The 17,944-nt window shown below is 45.1% G+C and overlaps 1 pseudogene; it reads right to left on the reverse strand.

The window, feature by feature from the left end:
• Positions 1–3,822: 3,822 nt before the first annotated feature.
• LOC111972143 (procollagen galactosyltransferase 2-like) overlaps positions 3,823–17,944 on the reverse strand; it is a 28,607-nt pseudogene continuing 14,485 nt past the window's right edge.

Consider the following 17,944-nt stretch of genomic DNA (forward strand, 5'->3'; position numbering starts at 1 on the left):
TCTCTGTCTCTGCTCCAGTTCATCAGAAACTCCCTTCACCATGGAGTGGAGTTTAGTCAGCGACGTAAATACCAGACTGACTCACGCTTCGCTATCAAGCTCGCGGGATCAGGTGGCTTTGTAAAACTAGATGCCAGGAGCAGTAAAAACGAGTTTGTTTCGATAGCATAGATATCTAGCTAGCTAGAAGATTTACATCATCATTCGCTATGATCAGCTGATAGCCACACTTCCCCCTGATTTTAATCATCTCTAGTTAGTAGGCCTAGAAGTCACTGGCACTAGCTTTCTTACAATGTGTGATCAGTGATTGTGTTGTTAAAGAAAATAAATATCCCCCCAAAGCTCTGTGAACGGCTCTGTAGGCCTGCAAATGCCTATTTCGGTGAGTATCTTCATTTGTTTTGCCTGACAGCACTTTATAACCACAGCTTGAGAGTGAACCAAAGTATTTTAATAAACAGAATGCAACCTTGTACTATATGGTCGTTGAATGCACAGAGGACTACTAGTAAGTGACCCAAGCCGTTGTTGATTTAGAGCTAGATTTGATCAGATCCGAGCTAGCCGACAACCACATAAAGGTTGTTTTGTTTTGTCAGAGGTGGAACTGCATTAGAGCTGTCAAATCCACAAGGGGCCCCTACCATTGGGGGAGAGTGGGGTAAGTTGACACATTTTGTACCACTTCCTTTTAAAACCATGTCTATCTTTATTTCTCAAACACAGTTCAACACAATCACAATAGTTTTTTTAATCATTTTAAGCATATTTTAGTACAAGCTTAACACCTAACAAACACTTTGTACGTTTTTTAAACACTTTTAACATAGGCCAGCCCCTGTTGTTACCTCATATCCCAGCGCTTCAATTAGCTTAACTTAAAACCCATTGCCATTGGCTCAACTTACCCCAAGGCAATCATTTTGACTCTGTTAGCCCACACAGCTACAATAATGCACTTTTATGCTAGGTTTAGGACCTCATATTGAAGCTTATAGAACAATCTTAAAATAATCTACTTTGGTTTAGATACAAGCATCATTAAACCTCTAACAAAATACATTAATTTTACTTGGTGGAAATCCATTTTTGGGACTTAACTTGCTTTCCACTTTTTCCATGTGGTTTCTTCCTTCACAGACTTCAGGAAATGGTGACCTCTTCCTAAATATTTGGTCAAATTATACATTTTGTGTATGGTTTCCTAAAAACAAGGGGGGCTCAGCTTACTCATTTGGCTCAACTTACCCCATTCTCCCCTATACCTAAAGCGAATATGGCTGTGAGAAACATCCCATGCAGCCTTGTTTACAACATTTCATACGGGAATGTGAGATGTAATCTACACCTTGATTAGGCTATTAGAAATCCTCATTATGGAGTTTAATGATTTATTATTTGAGCATCATTATTTCTATATAGCCAACACTCTCTTGTTCTGAACTTCTAATGTGAGGTGGGACAGGTGTGGCTTCGTGACAATGATCAGAAGAGCAGCTGCTCACTGATTTGACAGCTCCAACGCAATTACACCTGTCAAAACATCAGCTATGTGGGTGTCGGCTATTGCCGGTTAATGCTTGATCTGATGGAATTTAGGCCTTAGTCAGACTTTCAGTACCGTCAGTATCCCCTGGCTGGTTGTCCTTCTCATTCAGGCAATAACTCTAATCAATGATAACTTGCAGTATTACTCATGACCGGTGGTTAAATTGAGCCCGAGCTACCTGGACCCAGGCCCCTGCACCTTGGCATGAAAAGTAGGAAAAGGGTACAATAAACCAGCGTTAAAGTTGAGCCAGTGTTAGGGTTGAGCCAGGGTGTGGACATGAAGCTAGGTTAAGTGTTCTGGTTATGGCCAGTGTTAGGGTTGAGCCAGGGTGTGGACATGAAGCTAGGTTAAGTGTTCTGGTTATGGCCAGTGTTAGAGTTGAGCCAGGGTGTGGACATGAAGCTAGGTTAAGTGTTCTGGTTATGGCCAGAGTCTACAGTTTCGAGCCTCAGGGTGTGGGACATGAAGCTAGGTTAAGTGTTCTGGTTATGGCCAGGTTAGAGTTGAGCCAGGGTGGATGAAGTAGGTTAAGTGTTCTGGTTATGGCCAGTGTTAGAGTTGAGCCAGGGTGTGGACATGAAGCTAGGTTAAGTGTTCTGGTTATGGCCAGTGTTAGAGTTGAGCCAGGGTGTGGACATGAGCTAGTTAAGTGTTCTGGTTATGGCCAGTGTTAGAGTTGAGCCAGGGTGTGGACATGAAGCTAGGTTAAGTGTTCTGGTTATGGCCAGTGTTAGGGTTGAGCCAGGGTGTGCATGAGCTAGGGTTAGAGTATGGCTAGGGTTAGGGTTTAGGAAATGAAGAAAGTGTGGAGAGACATGGCAGATGACAGTGAGCATGGCTCAACCCTAATCTACCCCCCCCCCCCCCATTAGGGCTCCTCCCCTCTGAGTTCCACATTCAATCACTGTTCATGACCAGAAGGCCTCGCTTTCTGCATGACCTCTCTTTCTGCTTCTGCTGAATGAGACACAAACACTGTCAACACAGACAGAATAACATGTTCACAGGTATTTCTGCAGTTAGGTAAAGCATTAAGGCAAACAAACACCGCACTGGGCCCTCATAATAGCTAGCTGCTGTTTGTGAATGGTCAGACTGGGCAGTAATGTTGTCCTGTACTGTAGGCTACTGTGGCCTTGTCCATCTCCTCCTGTCCAGCAACATAGGTCTTCAGGGCTCAGAAGCGTATCTCCACATCCGCCCTGCCTGTCTCTTTATGAAAATCATGTGTCTTGTATAATCCTCTGTTCTGGACAGTTTCTCATCTTCTATCTCTCTCTCTGTTCCTCTCTGTTTCCCCTGCAGGCCTGAGCCTTCTTGACTGATAGCTCTTCAGACAGGAACAGTAAAACCCAGAGAGGAATTTCCTATACGTTCCTATAACCAGGGCATGGTGCACACCCTGGGATGATGTACTGTACTGAATAGTGAGCTGAATGCCTCAGTATCTTGTCTACCTGTTCATACATACAGTACCTGACTTGGCTATGACAAGGATTACTTTCTGACCAGGTGACACTAAATGTGACATACAGTACATGAACTGTGTTATAGACTGAAATGTTAACATTGACCGGAGATGTGTCTGTGCTACACAGAGGGAGGTTGGCATCCCAAGGTTGTGGGAAAAGTGTAGAAGTTTAGATTAGTGATACAATTAAAATAACAGCAATACACAGGCTAGTCTATATAGTCTATTCAAACACTGTAGCCATAACCTAGGTGTTTGTGGCCTACTCACAAACAAACTGCAGAGTGAAAAAAAACACATTTGGTCAAGACGTTTTATTAGCTGAGAACTTTATCCAACCACCTCTCCAGTTAGATGAAAGGCCAGGCTCAGCAAAGTGTAAAGCCAGACGAGTGTAGTCTTATCCGTGTGTAACAGGGCCAGCCTGCTAACTACTACTACAAGGCCACAGAGGAACACTGTCCTTCATCATGCCTGTCCTGTCTCTTGGAAAGAATCTGATGGCAAATGATTATGACTCTCTGTGTGTGTGTGTGTTGTGTGTGTGTGTGTGTGTGTGTGTGTGTGTGGTGTGTGTGTTCGTGTGTGTGTGTGTGTGTGTGTGTGTGTGTGTGTGTGTGTGTGTGTGTGTGTATGCCTTGCACCACATACACATTCTGCAGACATATACATACACATGCATGTGGTGTGTCTGTGAGTGACAGTGACATCATTGGAATTGACAGTACTCCTGGGTACAGTATGTCAGTCTCCAGCCTGCATGCACAGAAGCACACACATACACACACATAACACGTTTTCAGACAGCTGTAAGATAACTTTATTCCTGCCCATAAACCACATCTGTTATTTTTAAATTACAATAATAATCCTTTTTAACAATAAAAAAAGATGTATTGTGAATTGTATCTCTGCACTGCCAACAGCAATATCTGTCTTCCACATGTTGCAGAGTCCCGGTTTGTCCCAGTCTCTCTCATATAGTCCCAGCATGGTGTGGTTTTTCAGGCCCCCCCAGTCCCTCTCTGCATCTCTCCGAGGTGTGTGTGTGTGTGTCATGTAGAGTGCATGGGGAATAAATTAAGCTGGGGTCCTGGGCCTGAAGCCCACTTCCTATTCCTCAGTGCACAGACCACTCCGCCCCTCACCAGGCAGCCAATGGGATTCGCATCTCAGCCTGCTGTTATGCCATTAGCCAGCAGATAGCCAATGAGAAAGAGCACCGAGCGGAGCAGTTTAGTGTGTATCCAGTTGGTTGGGTCTGTGAGTGTGAGTGTGTGTGTGCAGTGCACATGCCTGTGCAGTGTGTGTCCGTCCAGGTGTGTGTGTGTGTGTGTATATCTATGTGTATGTCTGTGTGTAAACAAGTCTATCTCTTCTTCCTCATAGTTCGTCTCGTGTGGAGCGGGCAGCGGGTGGAGGTGAGTCTCCCGTCACACTGTTCTGGGCCACGGTGTGGATGCGGCCTTGCTGTTCTGTCTTCCTGGCGTGCTGGTGCTGGCGGTCCCAGTCGGTGGCGGTGGCCTCGTCGTCCCAGATGGTGGAGGTCTCTGTGTCGCTGACGTAGCCTGGCTCGCCCGTGTAGTGGGTGGGGTAGAGGAGGAGGGGTTCCACGGAGAAGGCCTTCAGGTCCCGAGACTCAAAGTGAGACATGAAGTCAGAACTGATGGAGAGAGGGGGGAGAGGGTTATATGACACGTCATCAATGAGAATCACACACTAAGGGAGAGAGAGAGGAGGACATAGTAAACTGTCATCAAAGTGCATTTTGTGCACCATTCAAAATGATAGAGGTGTACAGAAAGGAGAGGGTCATGTATGGTAATTCAGCCCTGCAGAATCAGCACCACTTGGTCAAAGTTAAGCATGGAGAGAGATTGCATCACAGAGAGGTCAGAAACACATAATCAGAGAGCACTCTGGTAGGGCAGAGACTTCCAGCATCTGTCAGAAAGGAGCGCTGATCATGACACTTTAACATGCCATCAAAGGGAGCCAGAGAGTTGTAGAGAGGTGCAGAGAGGGGAGAGGAGCGAGACACATCAGCTTCAATCAGTCATGCCCTGTCAGCCAGAGGTCAGCCCCCCTGCAGCCGTTTAGACAGTGCCAGCGCAAAGAGAGTAACCTGATGCCTTTATTACTTCCCAGGGAATTGAACCCTGAGAGGCAGGACTTAGTCTGAGGGTTTGATCCTCTCAGAATTGGCAGAAGAGAGACTGCAGGGCATCCCTTACACACTCTCTCTCTCTCTCTCTCTCTCTCTCTCTCTCTCTCTCTCTCTCTCTCTCTCTCTCTCTCTCTCTTTCCTCTTCTCTTCTCTCTCTGTATTTATGTAGTGATTTATACTCTCACACACACACAGACATGCACACACGCACTTAGAAGCACACACGCATACAAACTAATACATACACACACTCGCACACACTCACTCTTGTGTATTTATATAGTAATACACACACATATCTACACCCCAACCTCATACTGAGCTCTGGATCAATGGGAATCCTGTCCCTCTCACCAGCAGCAGGAGAGCCATTCCGGACCCACTTCCTCCGAGAGGCAGAGCGAGGAAAAGGAGCGAGAGAGAGAGGGAAGAGAGGGGAGGACAGAGGGAAAGGGCAAAGAGGGGTAGAGGAGAGTGAGGGAGAGAGAGAGGGGGGGGGCAGAGTGGGTAGGGGAGAGAGATGAGAGAAAGGGAGGGAGGGAGGGAGGGAGGGAGGGAGGGAGGGAGGGCAGGAGGGAGGAGGGAGGGAGGGAGGGAGGGAGGGAGGAGGGAGGGACGGGAGGGAGGGGGGTAGAAGGAAAATGGGCAGGGGAGCAAGGAGAGGCAGAGGGCAGGGTGCAGAGACAGAGAGTACCCATTTATACCTGGGAACAATCCCTGGCCTGTGTATCAGGGACTCACTCTGTACAGGAGAGAGAGAGGGGGAGACAGAGGTGAAGAGAAAAAGAGAGGGAGAGAAAAGAAGAGTGCCAGAGATTCAACCAGAATCTCAGCGATCACTGCCTCATTGCCTGCATCCATAATGGGTCTGCGGTCAAACGACCACCCCTCATCACTGTCAAACGCTCCCTAAAACACTTCAGCGAGCAGGCCTTTCCAATCGACCTGGCCCGGGTATCCTGGAAGGATATTGACCTCATCCTGTCAGTAGAGGATGCCTGGTTGCTCTTTAAAAGTGCTTCCCTCACCATCTTAAATAAGCATGCCCCGTTCAAAAATGTAGAACTAAGAATAGATATACCTCTTGGTTCACCCCAGACTTGACTGCCCTTGACCAGCACAAAAACATCCTGTGGCGTTCTGCATTGGCATGGAATTGCCCCCACGATATGCAACTTCTCAGGGAAGTCAGGGACCAATATACACAGGCAGTTAGGAAAGCTAAGGCTAGCTTTTTCAAACAGAAATTTGCATCCTGTAGTACTAATTTCAAAAAGTTTTGGGACTCTGTAAAGTCCATGGAGAATAAGAGCACCTCCTCCCAGCTGCCCACCACACTGATACTAGGAAACACTGTCACCACCGATAAATCTACGATAATCGATAATTTCAAAAAGCAATTTTCTACGGCTGGCCATGCTTTCCACCTGGCTACCCCTACTCCGGCCAACAGCTCTGCACTCCCTGCAGCAATTTGCCCAAGCCCCATCCGCTTCTCCTTCACCCAAATCCAGACAGCTGATGTTCTGAAAGAGCTGCAAAATCTGGATCCCTACAAATCAGCTGGCTAGACAATCTAGACCCTCTCTTTCTAAAATTATCCGCCAAAATTGTTGCAACCCCAATTACTAGCCTGTTCAACCTCTCTTTCGTATCGTCTGAGATCCCCAAAGATTGGAAAGCTGCCGTGGTCATCCCCCTCTTCAAAGGGGGAGACACTCTAGACCCAAACTGCTACAGACCTATATCAATCCCGCCCTGCCTTTCTAAAATCTTTGAAAGCCAAGTTAACAAACAGATCACCGACCATTTCGAATCCCACCGTACCTTCTCCACTATGCAATCTGGTTTCCGAGCTGGTCATGGGTGCACCTCAGCCACGCTCAAGGTCCTGAACGATATCATAACCGCCATCGATAAAAGACAGTACTGTGCAGCTGTCTTCATCGACCTGGCCAAGGCTTTCGACTCTGTCAATCACCGCATTCTTATCGGCAGACTCAATAGCCTTGGTTTCTCAAATGACTGTCTCGCCTGGTTCACCAACTACTTCTCAGATAGAGTTCAGTGTGTCAAATCGGAGGGCCTGTTGTCCGGACCTCTGGCAGTCTCTATGGGGTTGCCACAGGGTTCAATTCTCGGGCCGACTCTTTTCTCTGTATATATCAATGATGTCGCTCTTGCTGCTGGTAATTCTCAGCTCCACCTTTACACAGACGACACCATTCTGTACACATCTGGCCCTTCTTTGGACACTGTGTTAACAAACCTCCAAACGAGCTTCAATGTCATACAACACTCCTTCCATGGCCTCCAACTGCTTTTAAATGCTCGTAAAACTAAATGCATGCTCTTCAACCGATTGCTGCCCACACCCGCCCGACTAGCAACACTACTCTGGAAGGTTCTGACTTAGAGTATGTGGACAAATACAAATACCTAGGTGTCTGATTAGACTGTAAACTCTCCTTCCAGACTCACATTAAGCATCTCCAATACAAAATTAAATATAGAATCGGCTTCCTATTTCGCAACAAAGCCTCCTTCACTCATGCTGCCAAACATACCCTCGTAAAACTGACTATCTTACCGATCCTTGACTTCGGCGATGTAATTTACAAAATAGCCTCCAACACTCTACTCAGCAAACTGGATGTAGTCTGTCACCGTGCCATCCTTTTTGTCACCAAAGCCCCATACACTACCCACCACTGCGAACTGTATGCTCTTGTTGGCTGGCCCTTGCTACATATTCGTCCCCAAACCCACTGGCTTCAGGTCATCTATAAGTCTTTGCTAGGTAAAGCCCCGCCTTATCTCAGCTCACTGGTCAACATAGCACGCGCTCCAGCAGGTATATTGCACTGGTCATCTCCAAACCCAACACTTTCTTTGGCCGCCTTTCCTTCCAGTTCTCTGCTGCCAATGACTGGAACGAATTGCAAAAATCACTGAAGATGGAGACTTATCTCCCTCTCTAACTTTAAGCATCAGCTGTTAGAGCAGCTTACCGATCACTGTACCTGTACACAGCCAATCTGTAAATAGCACACCCGACTACCTCATCCCCATATTGTTATTTATCCTCTTGCTCTTTTGCACCCCAGTATCTCTACTTGCACATCATCATCTGCACATCTATCACTCCAGTGTTAATGCTAAATTGTAATTATTTCAACTCTATTTATTGCCTTACTTCCCTAATCTTCTACATTTGCACACACTGTACATAGATTTTTCTATTGTGTTATTGACTGTACGTTTGTTTATGTGTAACTCTGTGTTGTTGTTTTTGTCGCACTGCTTTTCTTTATCTTGGCCAGGTTGCGGTTGTAAATGAGAACTTGTTCTCAACTAGCCTACCTGGTTAAATAAAGGTGAAATAAAATAAATATCTTTAATAAAGTAACTCTAAAACACCAATAAGGAACACCACTCACCATACCACAGAGCCTATATCAGGGACGGACCCACGGACCAAAAATAAAAACATAATAATTAAAAACTCTGTCGGGGTCTCAACTTACTGTTGAGAGTTAGAATAATAGAATACACATGGTGCAATTTTGAAATTTGGTTGTGCGTCAGCAGTCACTTAATTAGCCCATGTCAGCAAAAAAGAAAAGAAAAGATTGGTCAGTTAGCTGGCTGCTAGACTATCTAAACTTGTAGAAAGTGTGTTTGATTTACCAACCGGGGTGGGGCCCATTGATCATATTAAAAACTGAAAACATTTGCCTCCACCCTAAGGCAAAATAAAACTGCACATTTTTCTCTCCTCCCCCTGTCTGTCGCCCTGTCTGTGTCAGCCACAGTGCAGCCAGCCAGTCCCTTACTTGGGGTGTTTGTTGAACATGACGGGGAGGAACTCATCAACAGGTAGCATCTTGCTGAAGGCCTGAGCAGCCAGCAGCTTCCTGGCACCCTGCGCTGACAGAGCATAGCCCAGCGTCCAATAAGAGTAGTCCGCCTCCACCAGGTTATTAACCCCTTCCACTGAACGCTCCGGCTGACGCACTTGCATACGCTTTCGCCCCACATAGCTGTATGAGAACAGAGGGAGGGAGAGAGAGACAGAGAGAGAGAGATAGAAAAGAAGGGAGGGGGTGAAGAAGAGTGATTCAATTCATTATACATAAGCTCACAATTAATAATTACACATCATAACAATGCTACTTGTAGACATCGTTCTTACATGAGATCCCAGTCCAGCTGGGCCTTCTCTACTTCCTCCATGATGGTCATCATTCGCCTCTTAAATCTGGGCTCAAATCTCACGTCATCCTCCAACACCAGCACCTTGGAAAGACCACGCTCTGCCAACTGACAACAGCACAGAGAATAGGCCTGGAGTCACGAATATGCAATAGCACACAACCACTATTGGCATCGACAGGCTGCAATGGATAGGGTTAAAAGCTTCAAGTTCCTCTTCACAGAGAACCTGACATGGACCAATCACAGCGACACTGTGGTGAAGAAGGCGCAACAGCGCCTCATGGGCCCTCAATTCTCAAGTTCTACAGCTGCACCATCGAGAGCATCTTCACCGGCTGCATCACTGCCTGGTATGATAACTGCACTGCCCTCAACCGCAAGGCTCTACAGAGGGTGGTGCGGACGGCCCAATACATCACTGGGGGCGAGCTCCCAGCCCTCCAGGACATCTACACCAGGCAGTGTTTGAGGAAGGCTCGTAAGATCGTCACGGACTCCAGTCCCGAGCCATGGACTGTTCACTCTGTTACCATCTGGCAAGCAGTATCGGAGCATTGGGATTCGGTCCAACAGGCTCCGAGACAGCTTCTACCACCAGGCCATCAGACTGCTGAACAGCTAAACCTATACTACCGTTCAAAAGTTTGGGGTCACTCAGAAACGTCCTTGTTTTTGAAAGAAAAGCACATGTTTTGTCCATTAAAATAACATAAAATTGATCAGAAATACAGTGTAGACATGGTTAATGTTGTAAATGACTATTGTAGCTGGAAACGGCAGATTTTTTATGGAATATCTATCTACATAGGCGTGCAGAGGCCCATTATCAGCAACCATCACTCCTGTGTTCCAATGGCACGTTGTGTTAGTTAATCCAAGTTTATTATTTTAAAAGGCCAATTGATCATTAGAAAACCCTTTTGCAATTAGATTAGCACAGCTGAAAACTGTTGTTCTGATTAAAGAAGCAATACAACTGGCCTTCTTTAGACTAGTTGAGTATCTGGAACATCAGCATTTGTGGGTTCGATTACAGGTTCAAAATGTCAAGAAACAAAGACCTTTCTTCTGAAACTTGTCAGTGTATTCTTGTTCTGAGAAATGAAGGCTACAATGAAGTTTCTAAGTGACCCAAAACTTTTGAACGGTAGTGTAGCTGTCTCCCTGCACAGGCCTGCACCTTAGAGACTATCTGCACCTTAGAGACGATCTGCACCTTAGAGACTATCTGCACCTTAGAGACTATCTGCACCTTAGAGACTATCTGCACATTAGAGACTATCTGCACATTAGAGACTATCTGCACCTTAGAGACTATCTGCACATTAGAGACTATCTGCACATTAGAGACTATCTGCACATTAGAGATTATTTTCTCTGACTCTCCACACATCCACAGGCACACACACAACCACCCATAAACAAACACACAAGAACACAGACTCCCACACACACACACACATACACAATCAATGCAGCTGTTCTATTATATATAATTTGTTCAACTGCGTGACCAACACACTACCCACTTTCTATTTGTAAATACAGTCATTCTTGACACATTCATTATCTACACTGCAGATCCTCTTGTGTACATATCAGGCTCCTACTATTTGTTATTTTTTATATGTCTATTATGGATATGGATTATTGTACTACAATGTTGAGGGAGCTGGCACACCTTTTATGCCTGCTATAAACTGTGTATGTGAGTAATAATATTTGATTTGATTTAGTGAGGTTAGTTGAGCACACCTGTACCCAGGTGGAGTGGTGGCTGAGGAAGCAGCCTATCTCTCCTCTGGTTAGACACGGCCAGAGTACGGGTCCTTATAACCTGGAATCATCTCTATACCCAACGCCTGCAGCTGAGAAGTGTTCAGAGCCCTGAGAGAGAGCGAGGGGAGGAGAAGAGAGAGAGAGAGAGAGAGAGAGAGAGAGAGAGAGAGAGAGAGGAGAGAGAGAGAGAGAGAGAGAGAGAGAGAGAGAGAGAGAGAGAGAGAGTGTGAGAGAGAGAGAGGAAGAGAGGGATTGGGATCAATGAACAGAGAACTAATGTAAACCATAGTGTCCCATGCAGCTGTGCAGCCCTGTGTACGTGCATGGGTGAGACCTACTTGCCATCCACTGCATCAGTAAGGGTGGCCTGCAGACCCAGAGAGGTCATGGTGCTCAACATTCTCTGTCTCCTGTCCAGACGACGTTTCAGATTGATCAGGAAGATCTGAGACGGAGGGAGGGAGGGGGCAGAGAGAGGGAGGGAGCAATCAGTAGGAAGGCAGAGTAGGAAGTAGGGGGAGAGCCATGGGGGTAGTGGAGGAAGGAAACAGATGTAAGGAAGAGCAGGAAAGGGAGGGGAAGAAATGAATGTCACATCAAAGAAAGGCGGATGAACTCTCAATATAAACCAATTCCTCTAAACAGTCTGGGCCAGTGTCTTACTGTACCTCATCAAAACCCATCTTGTCCTGCGGCATCTGGGGATTGTACAAGTACTCTGAGGGCGCTATGTTGTGGTCAACTGTTAACACATTAAGAGGAGTCAGAGTTAGAGTTAATACAGGGTTAATACAGACAGAGGAGTCAGAGTTAGAGTTAATACAGGGTTAATACAGACAGAGGAGTCAGAGTTAGAGTTAATACAGAGTTAACACAGACAGAGGAGTCAGAGTTAGCGTTAATACAGAGTAAATACAGACAGAGGAGTCAGAGTTGGAGTTAATACAGACAGAGGAGTCAGAGTTAGAATTAATACATACAGAGGAGTCAGAGTTGGAGTTAATACAGACAGAGGAGTTATAGTTAATATAGAGTTAAAACAGACAGTGGAGTCAGAGTTAATACAGAGTTAATACAGACAGAGAATTCAGAGTTAATATATAGTTAATACAGACATAGGAGTCAGAGTTAATAAAGACAGAGGGGTCAGAGTTAATACAGACAGAGGAGTCAGAATTAATACAGACAGAGGAGTCAGAGTGACTACAGAGTTAATACAGACAGAGAATTCAGAGTTAATACAGAGTTAATACAGACAGAGGAGTCAGAGTTAATACAGACAGAGGAGTCAGAGTTGGAGTTAATACAGACAGAGGAGTCAGAGTTAATACAGAGTTAATACAGACAGAGGAGTCAGAATTAATACAGAGTTAATACAGACAGAGGAGTCAGAGTTAATACAGAGGTAATACAGACAGAGGAGCCAGAGTTAATACAGAGGTAATACAGACAGAGGGTGTCAGAGTTAGAGTTAATACAGACAGAGGAGTCAGAGTTGGAGTTAATACAGACAGAGGAGATCGAGTTAATACAGAGTTAATACAGACAGAGAATTCAGAGGTAATACATAGTTAATACAGACATAGGAGTCAGAGTTAATAAAGACAGAGGAGTCAGAGTTAATACAGACAGAGGAGTCGGAATTAATACAGACAGAGGAGTCAGAGTGAATACAGAGTTAATACAGACAGAGAATTCAGAGTTAATACAGACAGAGGAGTCAGAGTTAATCAGACAGAGGAGATCCAGAGGTTGAGTATACAGACGTTTAATACATAGAGTTAACAGAAGAGAGTCAGCAGTTGGGTTAATACAGACGGAGGAGTCAGAGTTAATACAGAGTTAATACACGACAGAGGAGCAGAGTTAAAACAGAGGTAATTACAGACAGAGGGTGTCAGAGTTAGATATATGAGTTAAGAACAAGACAGAGGAAGTCATCGAGTTAATATAGAGTTAATACAGACAGAGGAGTAGAGTTAATATACGGAGTTACATACAGACAGAGGAGCTCAGAGTTAATACGAGTTAAACAGAGCAGAGGAGTCAGAGTTGAGTTAATACCAGACAGAGGAGTCAGAGGTTGGGAGTTAATACACATGACAAGAGCAGAGTGTAGAGTTAATACAACAGAGGAGTAGAGTTTGGGTAAAAGACAGGAGTGAGTCAGAGTTAATACAGACAGAGAATTTCAGAGTTAATACAGATCGAGGTTAACTACAGAACAGAGGTGTCAGAGTTAGGAGTAGATACGAGTTAATGACGACAGAGGGTGTCAGAGTTTAGAGTTAATACAGAGTTAATCAGACAGAGGAGTCCCGAGTTAGTTAATATCTAAAAGAGTTAATTAAATGACAGAGGCGTGTCAGAGTTGAGTTAATACAGAGTTAGATCTAGTAAAGTTAATCATGAAGAGGGTGTGTCAGAGGGTTAGAGCGTTAATTACAATGAGTTAATATACAACAGAGGGTGTTCAGAGTTAGAGTTAATACGCAGCGGTGGTAAAGGTAGAGAGTATTTTCCCTCTAGGGTCAGTAACTGGTTTATTTCCCTACTGTCGCGATACCTCACAAGTCAGCCGAGAATACTGTGGGAGGGGGTGAGGAGGGTAAAGGAATGAAAGAGAGGGACATAGAGGCATCTGCTAGCAGGTCCCTTAGGGTTAAGGGGAAAGGCGTTCAGGGTTAAGGATAGGTTGTGTATTGTAAAGAAGAGGCTAAATTCAAAAATGGGAGATGTAATCAGATTATGAACAGGATCCTTTTTGAAGGAGAGGTAGAATCTGTACAAAGTAAAGAGGCGTTTATTTTGATTTAAGATAGTAGTGTTGTGTGTGTGTGTGTTGTGTGTGTGGTGTTGTTGTGTGTGTGTGTGGTGTCTGTGTGTGTGTTGTGTGTGTGTGTGTGTGTGTGTTGTGTGTGTGGTGTGTGACTTTATCTCATGGCTCACGATAGTGTGTGTGAACTCCTCTGCTTCCCCGTCAACATTCTGCGAGGCCTTCAGAGGAACCGGCAGGAAACCATAGTGTTCTCTGTTACACACATACATCTGCACATCTGTCAACACACAGTCACACAGAGGTCATCAAAAACACACTGATACACACACACACCTGGACATCTGTCAACACACAGTCACACAGAGGTCATCAAAAACACACTGATACACACACACACCTGGACATCTGTCAACACACAGTCACACAGAGTAAATCCAAAACACACTGACACATCTGGATATCTGGAAAGAAACACTACTACACCCAAAAACACTGTAACATGATTGTACAGTGCCTTCGGAAAGTATTCAAACTCCTTGACCTTTTCCACATTTTGTTACATTACAGCCTTATTCTAAAATGTATGGAATACTTTTCCCTCCTCATTAATCTACACACAATACTCCATAATGACAAACCGAAAACAGGTTTTTTGACATTTTTGCTAATTTATTAAACATAAAAAACTGAAAAATTACATTTACATAAGGATTCAAACCCTTTACTCAGTACTTTGTTGAAGCACCTTTGGCAGAGATTACAGCCTCGAGTCTTCTTGGGTATGACGCTACAAGCTTGGCACACCTGTATTTGGGGAGTTTCTCCCATTCTTCTCTGCAGATCCTCTCAAGCTCTGTCAGGTTGGATGGGGAGCGTTGCTGCACAGCTATTTTCAGGTCTTTCCAGAGATGTTTGATCTGGTTCAAGTCTGGGATCTGGCTGGGCCACTCAAGGACATTCAGAAACTTGTCCCGAAGCCACTCCTGCGTTGTCTTGACTGTGTGCTTAGGGTCGTTGTCCTGTTGGAAGGTGAACCTTCACCCCAGTCTGAGGTCCTGAGTGCTCTGGAGCAGGTTTTCATCAAGGATCTCTCTGTACTTTGTTACATTCATCTTTGCCTCAATCCTGACTAGTCTCCCAGTCCCTGCCGCTTAAAAACATCCCCACAGCATTATGCTGCCACCACCATGCTTCACCGTAGGGATGGTGCCAGGTTTCCTCCAGACGTTACGCTTGGCATTCAGGTCAAATAGTTCAATCTTGGTTTCATCAGACCAGAGAACCTTGTTTCTCATGGTCTGGGAGTCTTTAGGTGCCTTTTGGCAAAACTCCAAGCAGGCTGTCATGTGTCTTTTACTGAGGAGTGGCTTCCGTCTGGCCTCTCTACCATAAAGGCCTGATTGGTGGAGTGATGCAGAGATGGTTGTCCTTCTGGAAGTGTCTCCCTTCTCCACAGAGGAACTCTAGAGCTCTGTCAGAGTGACCATCGGGTTCTTGGTCACTTCCCTGACCAAGGCCCTTCTCCACCGATTGCTCAGTTTGGCCGAACGGCCAGCTCTAGGAAGAGTCTTAGCGGTTCCAAACTTCTTCCATTTAAGAATGATGGAGGTCACTGTGTTCTTGTGGACCTTCAATGCAGCAGACATTATTTGGTACCCTTCCCCAGATCTGTGCCTTGACACAATCCTGTCTCTACGGACAATTCCTTTGACCTCATTGCTTGGTTTTTGCTATGACATGCACTGTCAATTGTGGGACCTTGTATAGACAGGTGTGTGGCTTTCCAAATCATGTCCAATCAATTGAATTTACCACAGGTGGACTCCAATCAAGTTGTAGAAACATCTCAAGGATGATCAATGGAAACTGTTTTTTATTTTTAATAACATTGCAAAAAAAATCAAAAAACCTGTTTTCGCTTTGTCATTATGGGGTATTGTGTGTAGATTGCTGAGGAAAATGGCTGTGTGTATTACTGTGTGTATGTAAGTGTATGTAAGAATTTGTGTTATGTATTTAAAAGTTATGTGTTTACTAGTTCTGTTTGTGCCCTACCGATCACAAGCCACATCAAATAATCCCACACAATCAGGGAAGTCCGAAAGTCACAAATCCGGTGTCAATTACCCAGCCTGCCTTGTCTCCCTCCATTAAACACATGATGGGTTCTATTGTAAAACATGTATTCAACACAAGACACAGAAGTACCCTCAGAACTATTAAAACACAGAGTATTTGTATTTGCAGATCTGAAGCAATCGGATAGGTGTAAAATAATATGGCATAAGCTTCTTACATTTGGGATGGGAGGTAGCCTAGTGGTTAGAGTGTTGGTCCAGTAACCTAAAGGTTGCTGGATCAAATCACCGAGCTGACAAGGTAAAAAATCTGTTGTTCTGCCCCTGAACGAGGCAGTTAACCCAATGTTCCCTGGTAGGCTGTCATTGTAAATAAGAATTTGTTCTTAACTGACTTGCCTGGTTAAATAAATGACCCCCTGGGCCTGAATGGAAGGCTGGGTGGAGCCATAAGGACTTTGATTTCACTGTGTTGATGGTTGGGACTAGGGGTTGTATCTGAACCAGGCTGTATGTGGGTGGGGTGTCTTGTACTCAGGGCTATGTTTTTACAACACATCCAACAACATGAACTAGGGTGTTGTGTCTGGACAGGATCATGGTGATCACACATGGCGGGGGGTGGGAGGGAGTTAAACTCTGACCTGCCTGTCGGGCGGAGAAGGAGAATACCATGATGTCATCGAAGGCCCAGCTGTAATCAGGGTGAGGGGGGTAGAAGGCCAGCTCCCGACTGGCGTCACGCCTCAGGTCTAACAGGAAGGTAGAGTGCACCATGGGTACGGCGAAGCAACCCAGACGCTTCCACTCCCTGATTGGCTGGTAGTCTGGAGTACGCTTATAGTAACCCTGGGAGACAGAGATAAAGAGATGGAGAGAAAGGAAAGGAGAGAAGGTGGGAGAGGGGGACGGGAAATATAGATAGATTTAAAGATGCAATCCGCGATTCTTAAAGATGCAGTCCGGGATCTTAAGCACAACAAATTCGTAAAATATTACATACGAATTGCAAAAAAAATACAATAATTGCAGAACGTAACATATCCTACGATATGAATGACGTAGTACACAATTGGATGACATAGTGCACAAAAAACGGGGACCCGTTTTGGCTCGAGGCAGCACTTTCAAAACAACTGGCTGAAATTATACAAAAGTTCTAGAGCATCACATAAGAGGTGTGTAAGCTTTGTGAAGAACAGAGACCAAATGGTCATAACATTCACTTGCTTGCTGACGGAGAGAGAGGGCACATAAAGAGGAGTGAGGTCTATGTGGGGCTACATGGTTATTGCAGGTTATTTACCTGGGGAGTGATGCCACACCAGAAGTTGGAGTAGAGAGAGCGAGACTCCAGCAAGGGAGCCACCAGAGTCAGGTTCTCAGCCATGAGTAGGTTCAGGATCCTGGGGTTGGTCAGCAGGTTATCACTGTCTGCAAACTAGACACACAGAGAAAGACAACAGAATAATGTATAATCTCACAGAACGTAATTTAACAAACATGTAGTATTGCAGGTATACAATCTAAGACAACCGGAGACGGAGAGAAAGCAGGTATCATCATTCACATACAATTATACCACAAACTAAAGTCACACATAATCTCACAGGTATAATATTATCTCTGTCTCACCAGTATATAATCTGCCCAGCGTTCCCGTGCTGCCTTCAGAGCAGCCTGCCTCAGCTTCATCACATGGTTGAAGCGGGACGGAGGCCAGTGCTTGGGCCCCCACTCATCAGTATAGGACCTGAGGACAGGACAAAAAGCCTTACGATCAGTACCTCATATTCACCATGCCTTAATGAGCAGTGAACTTCAGAGATTCCAAGAATTAAGGAATGTGAACCTGAACAGATGGGGTGGGGAGAGATTCCCTGAGGTTGAGAGTCAG

The sequence above is a fragment of the Salvelinus sp. IW2-2015 genome, linkage group LG13 (assembly GCF_002910315.2).
Source record: "Salvelinus sp. IW2-2015 linkage group LG13, ASM291031v2, whole genome shotgun sequence".
Classification (NCBI taxonomy): Eukaryota; Metazoa; Chordata; class Actinopteri; order Salmoniformes; family Salmonidae; genus Salvelinus; species Salvelinus sp. IW2-2015.